This window comes from Gordionus sp. m RMFG-2023, chromosome 2, assembly GCF_954871325.1.
Source record: "Gordionus sp. m RMFG-2023 chromosome 2, tfGorSpeb1-WG-v2, whole genome shotgun sequence".
Lineage (NCBI taxonomy): Eukaryota > Metazoa > Nematomorpha > Gordioida > Chordodea > Parachordodidae > Gordionus > Gordionus sp. m RMFG-2023.
Window position 1 is genome coordinate 53724369 of NC_088776.1, and position 19880 is coordinate 53744248.

At 24.2% G+C, this 19880-nt stretch overlaps 1 long non-coding RNA gene across 1 annotated transcript; it reads right to left on the minus strand.

Annotated features, from left to right (window-relative positions):
- Positions 1-2377: 2377 nt before the first annotated feature.
- LOC135924770 (uncharacterized) lies at positions 2378-4017 on the minus strand. Its single transcript, XR_010571396.1, has 3 exons — positions 3781-4017; positions 3670-3734; positions 2378-3006 (listed from the first exon to the last, which is right to left on the minus strand). It is a non-coding gene; the product is annotated as an uncharacterized LOC135924770 (long non-coding RNA).
- Positions 4018-19880: the final 15863 nt, after the last annotated feature.

The following is a 19880-nucleotide window of genomic DNA, read 5'->3' on the forward strand; positions in this document are numbered from 1 at the left end:
ATGATACTATTATTTAATTTGAAAAATAACAAATATTAATTTTTTAACTTCGTTTGTAATATGTTTAACAATTTAAAATATAATTTTTTTTATTTATTTTGTGATTCATTAATACACTTGTTAAATGCTTTAAATTATTTTATAATTATATAGTATAATGAAGGTGAATTCCTATATTTTTTTAATATAACATTAAATGTTAATATTTTTTTGAAAATTTTGGTAATTATTAGTTTCTAACTTTAAACAAAAATATTATAAATTTTATATTAAATATCTTTTTTGTCTATGCCATTCCTTCCTTCCTTCCTTCTTTCCTTCCTTCCTTCCTTCCTTTCTTCCTTCCTTCCTTCCTTCCTTCCTTCCTTCCTTCCTTCCTTCCTTCCTACCTTCCTTCCTTCCTTCCTTCCTTCCTTCCTTCCTTCCTTCCTTCCTTCCTTCCTTCCTTCCTTCCTTCCTTCCTTCCTTCCTTCCTTCCTTCCTTCCTTCCTTCCTTCCTTCCTTCCTTCCTTCCTTCCTTCCTTCCTTCCTTCCTTCCTTCCTTCCTTCCTTCCTTCCTTCCTTCCTTCCTTCCTTCCTTCCTCTCTCCTCCTTCCTCCCTTTCTCCCCTCCCTCCCTACCTTCTTTCTTCCTTTCCTACTGCTCAGGGTTTCGAACCGTTTAGTATAACGGTTCGGTTCGTTCCGGTTTTTAGTTTAAAATTTTATAAAGGTTTTGTTCCATTTCGGTTTTTTAAAAAAATAATCATATCGGTTCGGTTTATAATTTATAACGGTTCTTTTCGGTTTGTTCCGGTTTTTATAAATTTAATTTTAAAAAAAATTAATCATTAACCATGTATATATTAATTTTAGAGAAAAATCTTTTTATAATTTCTTATTTAATTTAACCATGAATGATAATCTAATAGATATTTTTATTAAACTTAGTAAATATAAATTAGACAAATCAATTCTTTTTATTTCATAAATAAGATAAACACAAACATGCGCAAATACAATGAGGAATAAAATAACACATAAATATAATGAAATTTATATTATTTATTTTTAAAAAGAGAATTGGAACGGATAACTAAAATATTTTCTAATATTTCAGGATTTAATTTAGTTCTTTGCGCAGAGAGTATAAACTTAAGGCTAGAAAATGCTCTTTCTACGGATACCTGCGTAGCTGGAACTGCTAGCACAACCATAGCTAACTTATAAAGTTCTGGCATACTATTCTTTACATTTTCCCAATAATTCAAAAGATTTATCTCTCTATATTATCAAATGACCGAATTATATACTCTATTTCTACACATTTATTATAATTTTCTATGCCCTGAGAACTATTCTTATTAAGGCTTTCATGCGACATTAATAAATCTTCAAAATCATCATCTAAGTTATCTTTCGAATGTGAACACGTAGGAATAGTATCTAGATTTTCAATATTCTGATTATTTAAATTTTGGATTAAGTTCCAAGTTTTATAAAGATGTTTTTTGGCGATATCTTTTTCTTCAAATGATCAAAATACATTATATCTTGGGTCGAGATATATAGCTGAGCAAAAAACTTCATTTTTCAAATTAATCTCTCGTGCTTTGATTGTACAAACTAAAAGTTTGGCAAATGAAGTGTCTATTTTGCTAGTTTGCATGATACATTTGATCCATGCTGCATAAAAATCTCCCATGGTCATTTGTTCACTTTGTATATATTTTGTCAAAATATAAAATGGATATAAAGCTTTTAATATATCACTAATTATTTTCCATTCATTCTCTGACAAACATTTTTCACGATCATTACTTTGGGCCGATATTTCTTGGCAAAAGTTTTTTAACTCTAATAATCTTTCCAACATTAAATAGATTGAATTCCATCTTGTGCAACAATCTATTAGTGGCTTTTTTAAATTTAATTTGGACAAAATAGACATTGTAGTCTGATTTCTTATTTTTTTTGCAAATGTTTCTTGCTTTATTAATAATAACAATTTCATTTGAATTTTTTAGGCAATCATTAATTGCTAATTGAAATGTGTGGGAGGCACATCTAATCCCCATTAACATGGATCTCGTATGAGGTACAAGATTAATACTTTCAATATTATCAAAAGGTTCTTCATTTTCATTAACAATTATATCATCATTGTTATTTAAATTATCATTATCTAAATAATAATTAAGGATATCATCTTCATCATCTTCTTCATCATGATGTATTAACAGCTTGATTAATTTAATCATGTTAGCTGCATTGTCTGTGGTTATCGTATAAATTTGATCAATTCTTATTTCATGTTAGTTTAGAACATCTAGAATAATTTTTTTTAGATATTCTAATGTATGTCTTTCTTTTATCTCTTTCATGCATAACGTTCTTAATTTTATTTTTCCATTATCTATAAATTGAATATTGATCCCCAGTATGGACCTATCATATCGAGTTGCAATATCTAATTTTAACGATATAAGTTTTTGGTATATTTCTTTTTTTAAATTTTGCGAAAAATCAAATGCCATTTTTTTAATATTATTGCGTATATTTTCAGAATTGATGGTTAAATTACCACCCAATCCTACAATTATCGGATCTATAATATTTCTAAATGCTTTGTCATCAATTGATTTTATTGGTCTCCCATGAACTGTGATTAACTCAGTGCAGGAGCGGATTAAAGTGTCTTTATTAATATTAATTTGTATTGTATTAGTTTTGGTAAAAGCATTTTGAATTGTATTATGATTATTTGCATTTTTTGTTATTGTTTTTTTAATAGTCAAATTATCTTCTTTTTTTTTTAATAATTTGAATTCCTTATCGTGGAATCTTTCTATATGTCGTTCAAGATTTGCTGCATGGTCCCCGGTTAAAACTTTACCACAGTTTTCTAGTTTACAAGTAGATTGATTTTTTACAATATCTAATTTAAAATATGATCGCACAGGATTTGACTTTTCCCGAACCATTTAATAGATACTAATATGCTATATGATGATGAATAGATCAGAATCTTTTATTATAAAAATAGAATAAATAAATTTCTTAATAGAATCAGTATAATTTTTTATTTATCTTATCTGACAAGATCTCTCCCAAAAACGTGAATTATATGCAGGCCTACCCTTCATATAATTATGCCGATTTTTTCCTCAAAGATACTAACAACAAACCTTGTACACAGATGAAACTAAATAAGTGAATGGAGCTTACTAATACCATTTTAATAAATAATTTGATTTAATAGAGAAAAGAAAGAAGCAAAAAGATAAGATATAAAATAAGAAGAAAAGAAATAGAAAAGCTGTTTAAAATTCCAAAAACAACTGTCTTTTATTAAAAAATTAAAGTTAATTAAATTAAAACTTTAATGGATACTTTATCATTTTATAATTATCCAATTGAATTTCATGTGTTTAAATTTTATTTGGTACTATAAGATTTAGAAGGTTAATCAGTAAGTAGTTATTATTTCAAGAAATTATCCACTAAAGTGTAAATGGAAATAAATAAATAAATTAACCATAAAATACAGGAATATTAATTAACAATCATATGTTTTTTTTTAATTTCAGAATTCTAATATTCATTTAAGTCATTATAAATTATTCATTATGAAAATATTAATTAATAAGAAATTAATATAAAACAGTATTTTATTAAAAGTAATCAGTACCTGATTTTCTTTAGATGTTAGTTAGAATTATGATTTTTCCCAAATTATTAGCAAGTATTAATAAGCTAATTAATAACTAATATACATATATATATATATATAAGAATAAACTTGTTAATTTAAAGAATAGTCTTGTTTGATTTTAAGATTCTTATCTAATTAACTGGTAATTCGCCTAATCTCTATTAAATTGAGTATTTATTAAAGTGAAAAGAAAAAACAATAAACATGGTGGTATTAATTGACATGTAAAAAAAATTCAATTTGAAAAGAAATAAAGAGTTTAAAAATTTCCCCAAGGAAAATTCAAATTTCAAATTTAGGTTAATAATGTTTAAATTTAATTATTTTTTAAAACCGTTTTGAACCGGTTTAAACCGGTTTAAAATATTTATAACGGTTCGGTTCGCTCTTTTTATAGTTTCTTTATAACGGTTCGGTTACGGTTCAGAAAATTATAACGGTTCATTCCGGTTTGGCGGTTCGGTTCGGTTCGGTTCGAAACCCTGCTACTGCTATTAAAAGGGTTAAACACTTGGAGTTTTTATTGAAAGATAGAACTATTTTTATGTTTATACTTGTTTATTTTTATTGAGTTAAGTTTTTTAAGAGTGGGAAGATTTTCGAAAAAGCGTGAAAATACGTTTCTTTCAATAAATGATAATGTGTTAATCAGATGAATCCATTTTTATTAAATGAAACCAATTAAAGAGTTTTACATACTTTTCCTTGGTTTATTTATTCTAAAATTATTGTATATTTATGTTCAAAATTACATAGTTCTAACATTAGATAATATCATATAAAAACAATTTTTTAAGTGCTAGTTTAATTTTAATTAAGACTTACAAATTTCAATATTTTTATTGAATTTAAGCTTGAGTATACTTCCATATAAGGGTTGTTAAAATTTACTCTAATGGTACTTGGTTGTTTCTTCCATTTTAGAAATTCTTCAGAAAAAAAAGATATATATTTTGTTTTATTGTTAAACAACGCGATTTAGGTCGATTTTCAAAAAGGCCTGATTAGGATTTTAGACAAAATAATATTATACAAACCTGGAGATACTAATAGACCGCAGAAATGTTTGAACCTCTATTTAAAAAATCTCGAGGCTTTCATAATATTATTTTGGCTAAATCTTAATGGATGGCCGTTTTTAAAAATCGATCCAAATTGGGCCGTTTAACAATATTTGTATTTTGAGTTATAACAATTGGTGTTTTAAATACAATGAATATTGATGTATAAAATTCCTTTTAATTAATATAATATAATTTATCTTCTATAATTTATTTGTGAAATAATTTTAAAATTATATTTTGTATATAATACTAGAAATCAAAAAACATTCTCCATTATGTTATCAATACCATATTTAATATTTCATTAGGTGATGGATTATTAATTTTTTTGTATAATATTCATTGATTTGCAATGCTTAATAATTTATACTTTCTTTGTAGACATTTATTTGGTATATCATTTTGTATTTTTTTGAAATATATGGCATCTTTATCATAATCAGAATAATAATAATATATTTATAAGCTCAAATTTGTTAAATACTCCGTTCATCCATATTATATATATCACCTGAAAAAACATTTGTCACTTAAGAATTTCATATTATAAAAAAACAGCTCATATTGTGATTCGTGATTTTAGACAAACTCGTATCTGGTGTTCTTATAAATATAGATTTTTCTAATTAAAAGTAAATTTCTGCTTAGAGATTTCTAATACACATCCTGCTAAAACTTGCCCTAGGTTTTCTTATTTAATTAAAATTTAATTTTAATAAAAATAAATTACTATAAATATTGTCAACATTTAAAAGTTTGATAAAATAGAAATTTCCTTATAATTTAGAATTGGTATTTAGTCTGAGTAACCTTTATTAAAAAAATTTATTAGAAAAAATCTAAAATATTAAGTAACTTTTGATGTGTTAAGATAAATTCCCATTTAAAACTTTTCCTTAGAATATTTATTATGCTAATCATGATGAGAATCTATTCTTATTAAAATACATTTATCATTTAAAATATCAAGATATAACTATCCATATAATTTTTTCAACCTTTATTTTCAGTATGTTTAAACGTATTTTACACTCTTTGAAAATTTATATATGACCAAATAGTTATATATATACATGATTAGATTTTTGTCATTTTAGTTAATTTGATATATAATATTTAGTTTTTTGGGAAGGGGGAGGAAAATATTCTATGCATAAACGTATATAAGAATACATAAAGAAATTTTTTTTTTATTAATATTGTGAATATGGTATATTTTTTAATAATTCATTAAAAAAATTGACAGATTACTGGAATTTCAAGAATAAAAAAACCAGTAAAAAGTTTGCAAAGTCAGATTTTTGAAAAAGCTAATAACGAAATGAGTTTTTTTTGCATTTTTAATAAAAAAACACCGAATCAATAACCTAAATAGAAATTAAAAAATACTGAATTCTAAATATAAAAAAATTAATTTTTTAAAAAAATAAATATAAAAAACTTATCAAGAAGTTCATATCATTTGTACTTAGTATTTTTTGAATGATTTTTTTCCTTAATAAAAATGAGATATCTCTTAAAATGGTAAATTATTTAAGGCAAAATTGTTAAATTTAAAATAATACCTTAAATTTATATTTTTGTATTTCATGAGAGTTGAAAGGTTAAAATAATAAGTAAATACATAATCGGTAAAAGTGTTTATTCTTAAAATTGGGAGTTCAAATTTTTAATAAAAGATAAGGGTTTATACAATATTTATGATTGATAAAATTAATATTATTGATAACTTTTATTATTGGCAGAATTATACTTTAAAGTTTAAAATTGAAGAAAATAAAAGGTATTAGAAAATCATTATTTCTTGGATAATAGAATCAAAATACAAGGCAAAACATAAATACATATTTTTAGATGTAGAAGATTATATTTATTAGATTTTAATAAGAAATAAACGCTTAACTGCAGCTTAGTAAATAAATTTAAAACCCCCTCAATTATATAATTGATTTTGTACGAAGTATTAAGCAAAAATAATCTTACACTTCAATATAAGAGGATAAATTTATAGATTGATCAGCTGCAAAATTTTACTAAAAATAAAACGTGCTTCATAACATTCATTTAAAATGTAAGTCTATTTGGAGCATATCACTAATATTTATATTTATTACAAATTAAATTGGGATAAAATCTAAAATAAAAAATAATTTGGCCCTGCACTATAACTTACACTATACCCTGAAGGTATATTGCTTTACTTCATTTTATTAGACATCTTACTTTAAAATCTTTCGCCTTCTATTGTTTCTCATCAAGTTGTATTAGTTAATTTTTTTAGTTTTAACAAATACAGGTATATAAACCTATGAAACTAAAAGTTTAAATCGGAATAAATTAAATAATCTATAATATATTCCTAATTTAAAAAATTAAGTGGCATTATAATAAAAGCCAAGCTATATCTTTTGGAGTCTGGACCCGCTAAATTAAAAAAGAATCAATTTAGAGTCAAATTGAAAATAGTAGTTGAACTTTGATAATAATATTAGTTAAATTCTTTTATATTAAAATATTTTATTATTCTAAAAATTTAAAATTTTTGTTATTTAACTTTTACTATTTTTCGTTTTATATATTTTTGGGGAAAGGGAATTGTATAGGAATATATTATTAACTTAAAATATCCTTTAAAAATAAGCGATATTAAGATAGCCCGCCCTCTTTCACTAGGCCTGTGTCATACTATCTATAAAAGGTTCATCAGGCTTTTTATTTACTTTAAAAATTTTTTATTCATCCCAAAGATTTTATATTCATCCCAAAGATTTTACATATCTTCTGTTCATCAACAATTTTCACTTCCCCCGAAATATTATTAGATCTCGAAGTCCATTTAAAAAATACTATTGAATTTATTTTAAACATCAAATTCTCATCACTCTCCTGGATGCAAGCTGCCCTTCCATCAAAACTATTAGGTATAGGTATCCAATCCTCCATATCCTAGAGCATTTTAGTCTTTCTATCCTCTGTTGCTAAATTTCTATTTATACTTGGAGACTTGGGTACTATCGACCCACATCATATAGAAGCATTAGATCTCTAGAAAAAAATGCCCCAAACTGCCCATATCCAAATTCTATAAGACAAAGAGACTGGAATTTGCCATTGATACAGCATTGCGTCGAATACTTATATTCGAAGCTGTTCAAAGAAAATCTCCTTCTCCACCTAAACCCAACCCCAATTATACATAATAATACAATATGAATTTTTTACGCCAGATCAAATATATCAAGCCCCATCCATATGCCACCTGGGAAACTGTACCTAGCTCTAATCTAGGCTTGCTACTTACCAACGAAAAACTCAGAATAGCTATTGGTCTTAGCTTAGGCAATCGTAACGCCTATCATGTGTCCTATGTGAAACTCACATTGATAATCTTGGACACCACCCCCTACACTGTCGTTTCTCATACCTAGCTCTATTCTAGACTTGCTACTTACCAACGAAGAACTCAGAATAGCTATTGGTCTTCGCTTAGCCTGCGAAATCGTAACGCCTACATCATGTGTCCTATGTGAAACTCACATTGATAGTCTTGGACACCACCCCCTACACTGTCGTTTCTCAAAAGGCAGACTTCTTAGACACTCTGCTATCAATTCAATCATCAATAGAACCCTGAAATCCATAAATATTTCCTCTTCGCTGAAACCCACAGGCCTTAGCTCCGATAATCAAATCAGACGGGATATGACACTAGTCGATTGGAACCAAGGTTTACCTCTCGCTTGGGATTATATATGCTTAGATTGTTTTGTCAAACCTTTCTGCCAACTCCATCACGAAAGCTGAGAATACAAAAACCAATAAATATTGTCACTTAAATAATGTTTCGTTCGTTCCGGTAGTCTCAGACACCTGTGGATCATTTGAACCCCAAGCCCTTAAATTATTTAAAACAATAGGGCAAAGATTACGTTTATCCACAGGTGATCCAAAATAAGGATTCTACCTTCGACAAAAAATATCTATCTAAATCTGTCTTTCCAACTGCATATCCATACATGGGTCATTAAACCCCGCCCACCATACCTATTTTTTTTAATACCCCTTCTTTTAATTATATATTTTTATATTGATTATAGATATAGTTGTTAATATGAAATTATTATATTTTCAATGTATTAGAGTTTATTAAAATATGTTTTTTTAATGAGTGTGATAATTTCTTTTAAAAAATTAATAAAGGACTTGATAAAAAAAATAAAAAAAAATAATAATAACTACTCCTATTTATAAATTTAATAAGAAAATTTATTATCTAATATTTTAATATATAATATTATAAGGTTTGAATTCATTTTATATTTTTAAAAGATTTTATTTAAAAATAATTTATTTTTTAAAGATTCTATTTAAAAATAATCTTTTATAAAATTATTTACAATTAAAAAATTTTTTTTATGATGAATATTATATTTGTTCTTGATTACGCGAGAATATATATAACAACGATAAGTCTCTATTTGATTTTAAGGACATCCCATGGAGATCTAAAGGCGATGACTAACACTGCAGGACCTAATGGTATATAAATTATAAACACATTTTAATAATATTTACACTTTTACAAAACTTCATATGATTAGAGCAACAGATTTAATAATTTTTTCTTTATAAAAAACTTTCTCGTTTATGAGCCTTATCTCATTTTTTAAGATAATAAAGCTATTTCTTCGAATTACAAACATCCTTATCAATCCCAGAAATTTTTATCATGCAGTGAAAGGAATATGATGAAGTGGTGCTTATTAGGGCTAAATGAGCTTGAAATAAAAACCACTATTTAAATTAATATAAATATTTATTTGTATTTTAATTAATAATTATTTCTAATAAAATTTTTTACTCTACCTCATTTCACTATTTATTTTCATAAAAGGTTCAATTGGTAATTAAAAATATTTTATATTAGAGATAACCGACTAACCCCCACTATGTAAATATATTTTAAAAAGTTTTTTCAGTCTAGCCGTTATGTTTTAACCCACTTTGAAAATATATTTTACACAAATAGCCTGTACTAGGGTCAACATGACCTTTTGGAGAGGGGTAAGAACAGTTTACTTCTATATTTTTGAAGGGGGTAAGTATCTAAGGGTTAAGGGATATGGGTATAAGCATCTAAGTGAGATAAGGGTTGGCATCTAAGGGGGTATATATCTTAGGTTGGAGGTAGGAGGCAGGCATCTAATGGGGGTTAAAATTTTTGGTGTTATCAATTACATTTTTAGAAAATATAGGGCAAAATATATCCCTGTAAGAAATTTTTAATAAATTAATTATATATCTATTCTATATATATAATTATTTTATATGTCAAATATTTTATTTAAAAAAACGATTGTAATTTAAAAATAAGAATAAAATACAATGTCTGTATTGAAATAATATATATTTAAAAATAATAAAATTATATTAAAATAAAGAAAAATATATAGAATTTCATGTAAAATTTTAAAAAATGAACATGTTACACTAAAGAAGAATGAATGCGAAACTAAATCGGCAAATCTGATAAAAAGGTAGAATCTTGGGATTAACTGTAATAAGTCTCTTATTTTTCCAATGACTTTGCAAAATTTGTGAGCCTCCCTTCCCACCAATAAATTTTCAGTTATGCAGACGAGGGTCCGGCCCAATTTACTAAGACAGGCCTGGCCCTTTATAATTTTTTTATGAAGGAAAATTCTTCAAAGTAAATTAAAGGTTAAAATAATTTATTTTACTAAAATACATGTGACACAAAACCTATAAAAAAAATAGAGAAATAATATTTCTATAATCAATATATTCATTATTTTACAATATCAAAAAATATTGAATAAATAGGAAGGGATAATAAAAACGAGTGTCTAGATAAGTGACTTGAGAAGTAGACTGTCGTTAAAGTGAATGTAGCAAACTTTCCTGAAAGCTATGGCGAGTCCCTGTCATAGAATAAAACCTCTGAATGTGGGGAAAAGTTATCAAGAAGTAAAGTTGATGTCAATGGCATGTTTAAACTCATTGAAGTTGTAGCTAATAATTATAGATGTCTTCTAAAATGACCAGATCCTTTGAAGTAATTTGATTACAAGCTAGATAAGAGAGATTAAACTACAAGTTTCACTTAGGTTTGTTATTTCCTTCTTATAAATGCTAAGAAGGATAGAAAAATTTAAAACAATTGTTGAGTACAAAATATAAAGGATGCAGGTTTTTGAGAAGAAATGTTTTCTGCAATGATAAAATGTCATATCCAAGCTTAAGGAAAGTTGTGTTCACTACTTTTTTGACTTTAAATTATGGGCAACTTATGTTATCATTATTAGAATACCATATATAAAGTCTATGAGAAATGGTGTCATAGAGAAATTTGGTAGGATCACATTAAGGTCGAACGGAGGAAAAGAGTATATATGTTCAGAGGCTCTGCAAATGAATTATAATTGGAAACTAATTTGAAATAGCTTTTAAAATAGAGGTAGTTGATTTTCTTTAAAGTTTTTATTTTTAAAATGAAAAAACTTTTTATTATATAATATAAAAGGTGTAACTAAAATATAGGAAATTTAAGTTATTCCTCCTTACTATTAATATTTACCTGCATAAAGAATGCTGATATTATATAATATGTTAGGCATTTAGTTTGATTTGATATTTCTCAATACTTAAAGATTCTATCATATACAATATCACATTATTTGATTTTCCTAAAGGCAACTTTATATCAACTTATTTGAAATTTTACACTGAACTATATCGTTAAATTTCATATTTGTTGTCATTATTAACGGGAAACATGCCTGATTCTTGTTTCAATAATTTTGAACTGACCAATGATGAGATAATATCTTGTATGGCTGTAATCAATGATCAAATTATACAATTTAATCTTGATTTGGAATTATTAACAAATCTGGCAGAATTTTAATAAAATAATGGTTTGGAAAAATGTGTGAATATGGGAAAGTGCAAACCATGTTCACTGATATGGTGGACATATCTGCATCAATCTATAAGTTTGATTGTTATAAGACTTTTATCAAATCATTCGACAATTTTTCTTCGGAGCGAATATAGTTTTATTTAGAAAACCCTATTCAAAAAAACGTAATTGACTTGGCAATAAACGCGTGTAAATTTAAATTTCCATAATATTTAAAACAAGTAATTATTGATATTAAATATAATCATCCAGTTATTTTAACTCCTAAAATTGTAGAAAATAAAAAAATATACAGATAATAATTTTATTATAGAAGAGTATGAGATAAACTTCTCATTCTCTGATTAATTAGTTTCATAAATATTTCGATCATTATAATTTCATAAATAACAGTTTATTGAAACAAAAGATGAATATATTGCAATTTGAGAATTCATTTGTTATTTTTATTTTAATGAGTATATCAAATTCTTGACATGACTCATTTTAAGCTAAAAAATGTTTGCCTTCGATTTTTAGTCAATTTGACACATTTTTATAAAGTTCCTACATCCCAAAATTCCAAGGCAATTCCTTATATTCTCAGGGCGGAAATTTTATATAGCATATTTAAATTCCTTTGCCTTTAATTTAACTTCGCGCCAAAACTTATCGAAACCATCATATTGTCGTATTGAATCTAGAATTTTGATCAGGATTTCTAATTTATATTTAACATTTTAAAAATGTAATAAAGAATTTTGAATATCAGCATTTTAATTCTATTCTCTCAAATATTGTTTCCTGATTTTAAGAAATAAAAGGTTTTCAATTGCTTTATTTAGTAAAATTAATTTTTGGCTTTGTAGTTAACCTCACTACAAAAAGTATTTATAATTTTTAATAAAAGTTTAATTATTATTTAATAATTATTCTTATTGATCTTATTATTCGCATACCCAAGAACTATCATTTTCTTTTGGGTGGAACGAAATAACTCCCTACATTTTTGAGAATCTCGAACAAAGGAAATAAATCTTTCAATAATACTAGAAATTGCAACTTTTGGAATAATATTAAATGTTTCATATCCTTCAATAATAATAGAGACTTTTCATAATGTTGATCACTTCATATTTTGAGATCTAAACTTATATATTATTTTAGTTTAATTCATCTAATTATTTTTGGCAACACAGCCCTCATAGAAATTTATTAACGGGACCCTGCTGCGATATGATATAAATATTTATCTATAGTTAGAATATTATATTTTCATGAAATTATTTTTCAGAAATATTTTTTGAATTAATATTTTATTGAGATTGAAATTATGTTTTTAATTGATTGTCTGACAAATAATTATTTAAGTGAATTATTAGCCGTTACTAATAATAAAATTACTTTTATTTATTATTATCTATCAAATACTTATTTTCTAAGATCCTCTTAATATAAATATTTTCTTATTTTTATTTATATAAATAATAACCAAGTTTCACATGTAATAAATGATAGAGTTGTTTTTTTTGTCTTATATTTCATTAATAAAAATAATGTTAAAGAAACTTAAATTTTTATTTAACTTCCTCCTGGAAATTAAGAATAATATTATATTTGATCAGTCAGGTTGATGCAGAAATTTTTTTTTGAGATAGGAAATGTATTTTCACTGACATGTTAAAGTGAATTAATATCTATCAATATTGTTATATTTTTATTGAGGTCGAAAATTTTTTTAGTTTACATAATAGTATAGTGAATATTTTTAAATTAAAATTAAAATGAATATTTTCACTCAAGTTATGATTATATTCCTATGAATTTGTAAAAAGTTAAAATCTTCTTCTAATAAAGAGGTTTTTCAGTGAGATTAAAATAATAATTTATTGAATTAAGGCAGATGAGTATCTTATTGATATATCAACTACACGCTCTAAACATTGATATATCAACTACACGCTCTGAACAAGATTTTTAAATAATTTTATTCTAAAAGATAAATTCGACAATAATATGTTAGAAAATAAAAAAATTCCTAAGAATTTGTCTTTAAATTCATATTTTTTTATTGATAATAATCTATATATTACCAATAATTTAATTTATAAACTCCATATTTGATTCTCCATTTATTAGTTAAAAGATTATTTTCTATTAAAAAATATATTTATAACCAAATGTATTTTAAGTTCGAATAATGGTCATAAATATCATAATCGTAATGATAGATATTAAACTAAATTGCATTCTAATTGTAAGATGACCTACATAATAAGCATTCTATTACAGTCCCGCCTTTATATAATAAAATGTGAGATGTGGATTAATTTTAAACTTTAGGAATATATGTAAATCAGAAGAAATTTTTTTTATCAGAGAAAAAAGTAAATTAATAAGGGAAAAGCTTAAATCGAAAAAAATATATAATATATACCTTAAATTTGATTTTAGGGGAAGAATACATAAGACGTAATATATTAATCATTAATTTATTATTTGCAACAGTTAGAGCTGTGGATAAATCTACATTAATATATTATGATAATTTAAAATTAAGTATATTTATTGACAATAACCTAAATTATTTGACTCCAATTCTAAGATATACAATAATTTAAGAATATTATATTCTGAAAATTTATTTATTATAAATATGTGTTCTTTTTTAGATAAAAATGTTTTGACAAACAGAACTGTTCCTTCAGATGATGATACTTTAACAGATGACTATTTAACTAAAATCCGTGTAGCCTCTGCTTTAAAATTTGCCTTCTCGAAATTTTTTTTGATATTTCCCTATTTATCAGCTGTTGAGGAGGCAATAAGAGATTCCATTGTATTTGACGATTCCACACTTAAAAGTTTGCTAATTATATAAAATGAATAATTATTGATAATTTTTAAACCCATCAAGTAGCCTCTTAATGTAATATTTATTGAACGGTACAATTTAGATTAAGGGCTCAAAATTAATATTCAATTCAAAAAAAACATTATCAAATATTAACATTTCAAAATTTTTACAATAAAAAAAATATTATTAGTTTATTATGACTAAAAACATAATATTGTACTTAACCTGCAGGTGAAAGATCAGTATAAACTTCTTATAATTTTAAGTTATTATGAACCCTATCTATTTAATATTTCAAATAACAGGAGACCAAATTTCCAGGAACTGAACTTTATAATAATTGAACGGAACAGAAATATTATATTCTGGACATATTAAAACAATTAATTTTTTTATTTTGAAGTATGTAACAAATGTAATTATTAAATATCTTCAAGTATTATCAAAATGTCTATTTTTCTTATATGTGAGTGGTAGTAAAAATCTAAATTCTATATTAGATATCCACAAGATAATTTATTTTATTTAATCCAACCCGATCTCTAGGATAGAAACTATTTCTCCTGCCTGATCCGACTTAAAAAAAAAAAAAATTCTCGACCCAACCTGCTATTTCCTAACGTAATGTGTGAATATTATATAATGGGTAAAAAATCATTTAAAGGAAATTGTAAAATATTTATACATAATCTAAATTTTGTTTCAGGCGGTGATTTTCATCTCATTGTTTATATAAATTGAAAATATTAAAAAATTTGGAGAAACAGGGATTAGGAATTGGAAAAAGTAAAAATATTAAATACATATAAAATAAGTAAGAAATCACAGAATTTGGATTATTTTAAAAAAATGGCAAAAATGCATCAGTAAAATACTATAAAAGTTACAAATATCTATTTTTACTATTGTACTTTATTTATTAATTTTAAAATAAATTTCGATAACCACAAAAAGTAAACTAAATTGTAAGCCAAAATAAAGAAATCATACATTTAGTGTGAAGTCAGATAAACCTCTAAAAATATTTACTCTGAAAACTATAACAATCATATTGTGTATTTATTATATTTTGGTATTTCAGCCTATAAAAATACAACATTAGCATCATGCTAGAACTAAAATTATTTAAACAATAAATATTTAAGTTTGCCAATAGGCAATGCTTGGTTTGTACTTACTAATTCATAAATTTGTTTTACCAGTCATTAAATAAAAACAGTTAAAATTGTAATAAATTAAAAACATGCCTTAATCTAAGTCTTAAATTTCTTATTTATTGCGATTTAAAAATTTATCACATAATTCATTAAGATTTCTTATTTTTCCCTCTGATTCAAAATATTTTTGAATATTATTTATTTTACGATTTTATAGTGTTATTTGTTTTTTTGGATTTATAGATATAGAAGAAGTGCTAAAGATCTCATTATATTCATGAGTTGTATTATCAAAAATTTAATATTGTATTTCACAGACTAAAAAAAAATTATGTTAGGATCATATATCTTTAACATAAAAATATTTCACATCTAGGAAATATTCTTCTAAAAAATTAAAAACCCATAGAAGGAATATATTAATTTTCTTCTATTTTTCAAGAAATTATAATTTTTGGCTAACTTCTAAATAATGGCGATAGCCCAGAAAAACCTTAAAATGTTTTTTTTTTAAAATAAGTTATTTCTGAATTTTATCATTTAATTATTTATTATAAATTTTTCAGATTTTATTATAATATATTATATGTTACTTATCTTAATTCATATTTTAAGTTGCATATTCACGAACTACATTTAAAAAATGACGACCTAATTTATTAATAATTTTTTTAAAACTTAGTCAAATTATGTGTTTTTAAAGTGCCAAACTTTATTTTCATCCAAGACCGCCAAATGTTTTAGCAGTCATGGTCTGCTGTGATGTATATATAAATGAGTTTTAACAGAAATTAAATAAATTTTAATTCAATTTTATATTAATTATAATTTTATTAACAAATATAATATAATATTAACTTTACCATTCTAATTTTTGTGAGCATTTGTGACAACCTACAAAATTTTCGCGCATCAAATTTTAGCAAAATTTAAAAACAAGATAAACAGCCGTATATATCTTAACAAATAATAAAGTAGCATCATTTTACGCCAAAATTTATTTTTTCTATTTTTGGGAATTCGTAATTTTAAATATTTCGAGTGTTTTCTTATTAAATGTTATAGATTCTGTTAAAATATGATAACACAATAAATTAAAGAAAACAAAAAATTATTTAAAAAAAATATCCGACTTTTAAATTGTCATTTTATGTCTCGTAATAAATCATTATAATTGACCTATGCAGTTTCAATAATCTAAACGGCGGTCAGCGGCACGCCGATTTTAGTCGCAGTCAACATAGGTGGCGTAAATTAGAGCACCGTTATAAATTATATATAACATATATTTTTTTAATTGCTAATTCATTTTTTTAAGAAAAATTAAATTAAAATATGCACTACACTACAGATGGATGGAATATTTTTAGATCTTTATTGAAGAGAGTCATAAATTCTTAATTAAATTTGTAATTTAAAAATATTATGTATAAAATAATTTCTTTTAATTTTCCCGATATATTGAATCTCTTGAATTCAACGTCAACCCAGCGGTAGAGAAAGCTTCACTAAGTGTACCAGTTAGTGGAACACAATATTTGTTAGCTATCATAGAAAGAGTAGGAGTTTGATCCTATTTTCTCTCCAAAAATTTATAACATTCATATTTGTGAATGGCGTTTTCCTAGAAGAATATAACATTCTTATTCTAAATCACTAAAAGTGAAATCATAATTTATACTTCGTATTGAATGTTTAGTGGCTAATTTTGTAAAATAATTTGTAATATTTTCTCTTGATTCTCAATAGGAAATATTTACTACTCTAATATCATAATATTCTGTAGGTTGAAAATGTTTATAATAAATTTCGATGCTATTATATTTGTTTTATTGTATACTTTAATTTTTCATTTTTTGAAATCGTAAAGAAGAAAAACTAACACTTAGATTATTTTTGAAATAAAAAATATCAGAGCTAACAACTATCATATCTGATGCTGAATCTTTTGTACTTATAAATTTTTACCTGCCTTGAACTCAAATTCAATCTCTGCGATTTTATATCTTAGATATAATTTCTCTTATTCTTTTGATAAGATTTCAACAAAATTTACTATAACTATATTATGTAAACTGTCGCAGTTGTTCAAATTTACAATTAAATGCTGCAAATATTAATTTTTTTAAGGAACATAAATCAATATATATTTGTTTTGAGTCTTTATTTTTTTATGAAAATGATAATTATAAAAATCTTGGATTTAAAATGGAAAATAAAAATTGATATTATCTAGAAATAAGATTTTGTGATTAAAAAGTTACTGTTTTTTTTGGGTGAAAAAATAAACCACCAATCATAAATTAACTATATTCAATATATTTTGATAAAAAAAATATAATTTACAAATAAAATTATAAAAGTCAAGAAATAAAAATAGTCACTCAAGGGCATTTGTTAAAATTTTTACCTAATATATATTGAAATAAATAATAAATTATTTAAGAAAATTTGTAATAGAAAATTAGATTTTTTTAAACCAATATTCAATGTTAATTAATTTATATGAAAATATATACATTATTTTAATTTTTAATATCATAGAGAAAATTAAATTTTTCAAACGTAGAAAATGTAAAGGTAGAAGGTAGCGGCTTTAAAAAAACATTCAAAATAAACAACTTATTGATCAAAAGACTTACCGGAAAACAAAACTACACACTTATGATGATAGCAACGCCTATAATTGGAAATTTAGAATTATATAAAACAGTGAAATTTTATAAAATTATTTTTTTATTATAATTTACTTTAGAAAATAAGAAAAAAGAAAGAAAGTATGAATAAATGAAAGAGAGAAAGAAAGGATAGATAGATAGATAGATTATTATAGATAGATAGATAGATAGATAGATAGATAGATAGATAGATAGATAGATAGATAGATAGATAGATAGATAGATAGATAGATAGATAGATAGATAGATAGATAGATAGATAGATAGATAGATAGATAGATAGATAGATAGATAGATAGATAGATAGATAGATAGATAGATAGATAGATAGATAGATAGATAGATAGATAGATAGATAGATAGATAGATAGATAGATAGATAGATAGATAGATAGATAGATAGATAGATAGATAGATAGATAGATAGATAGTAAGTAAACAAAAAATTTTTTGATTGAATATTTATTAAGGTCAATAATACGAATATAATTGAATTCATATTTCCACGCGATCTCAAATCTTACAATCTTACCTTCTATTTGACATGCCCAAACATAATCAATATGCAAATAATAGCATTCAACTATCTGAAATTCGGTATATTTAGAATAAAAATTTTGAAAAAATATTTATAAATTTAATTTGTAAGCTCCTGTCTCCTCTTCTTTGGATTTCATTAATATTTTGAAAATACTCTATTTATATTGCTCCAATATTAGCTTGAGCTTTCTCTATATTTTTTTATTATATTTATGATATTTTGAAAAATGTAGTTTCCAAAGATTAATTCTTCAGTAATCTTAAAAATGCAAATATTCTGAGATCTGACAACCATTTAATTTTTATGCTTCGATAAAAAAATTATTTAAGATAAATATAACATTTGCCAAATAATTTCTTAAAAAAGGGTAAATTTATTTTAATTCTAGATATAGAGAAAATAAATATTGATTTAAAATATAAATATTTCAAAAATAGTGAATATAATTTTTCTCCTATATTAACTAAGGTTAAAGAGAAATTATGTAAGAACCCAAGTTGGCTTTGACAAACTCAAGTCTGCCAACAGTTTATATTTGTAATGAATAAGAATATTTAAATTTAGAATATACATTTTAAAATAAATTAAATGAAGCTACTGAAGATTTGAGATCATAGTTATAAATAACAGCCAAAAGATCCTCAAAAGAGTTTAGAATAAATAGGATAATAAAAATTTCCAATTTTTGTAACAAAACTCCTGACATTTAACTGATATACTTTAATTTTCCTGATACTTTGATATTTCATTCAATATCTTACTAAATTATAATTTTTGGAATTATAATTTTTATTAAATTATATAATCATTTATATATAAATTAAATTTTATAGCAAAGATAATTTATTTTGTCTAAATATTATTTCAATAATCAATTTAGTGCTAGCGGGGCTTGCTAAACGATATACATCTTTATGACAGTTAATATTAAAGAAAATATTTTAAAATGTTGGAAAGAAAATATCATG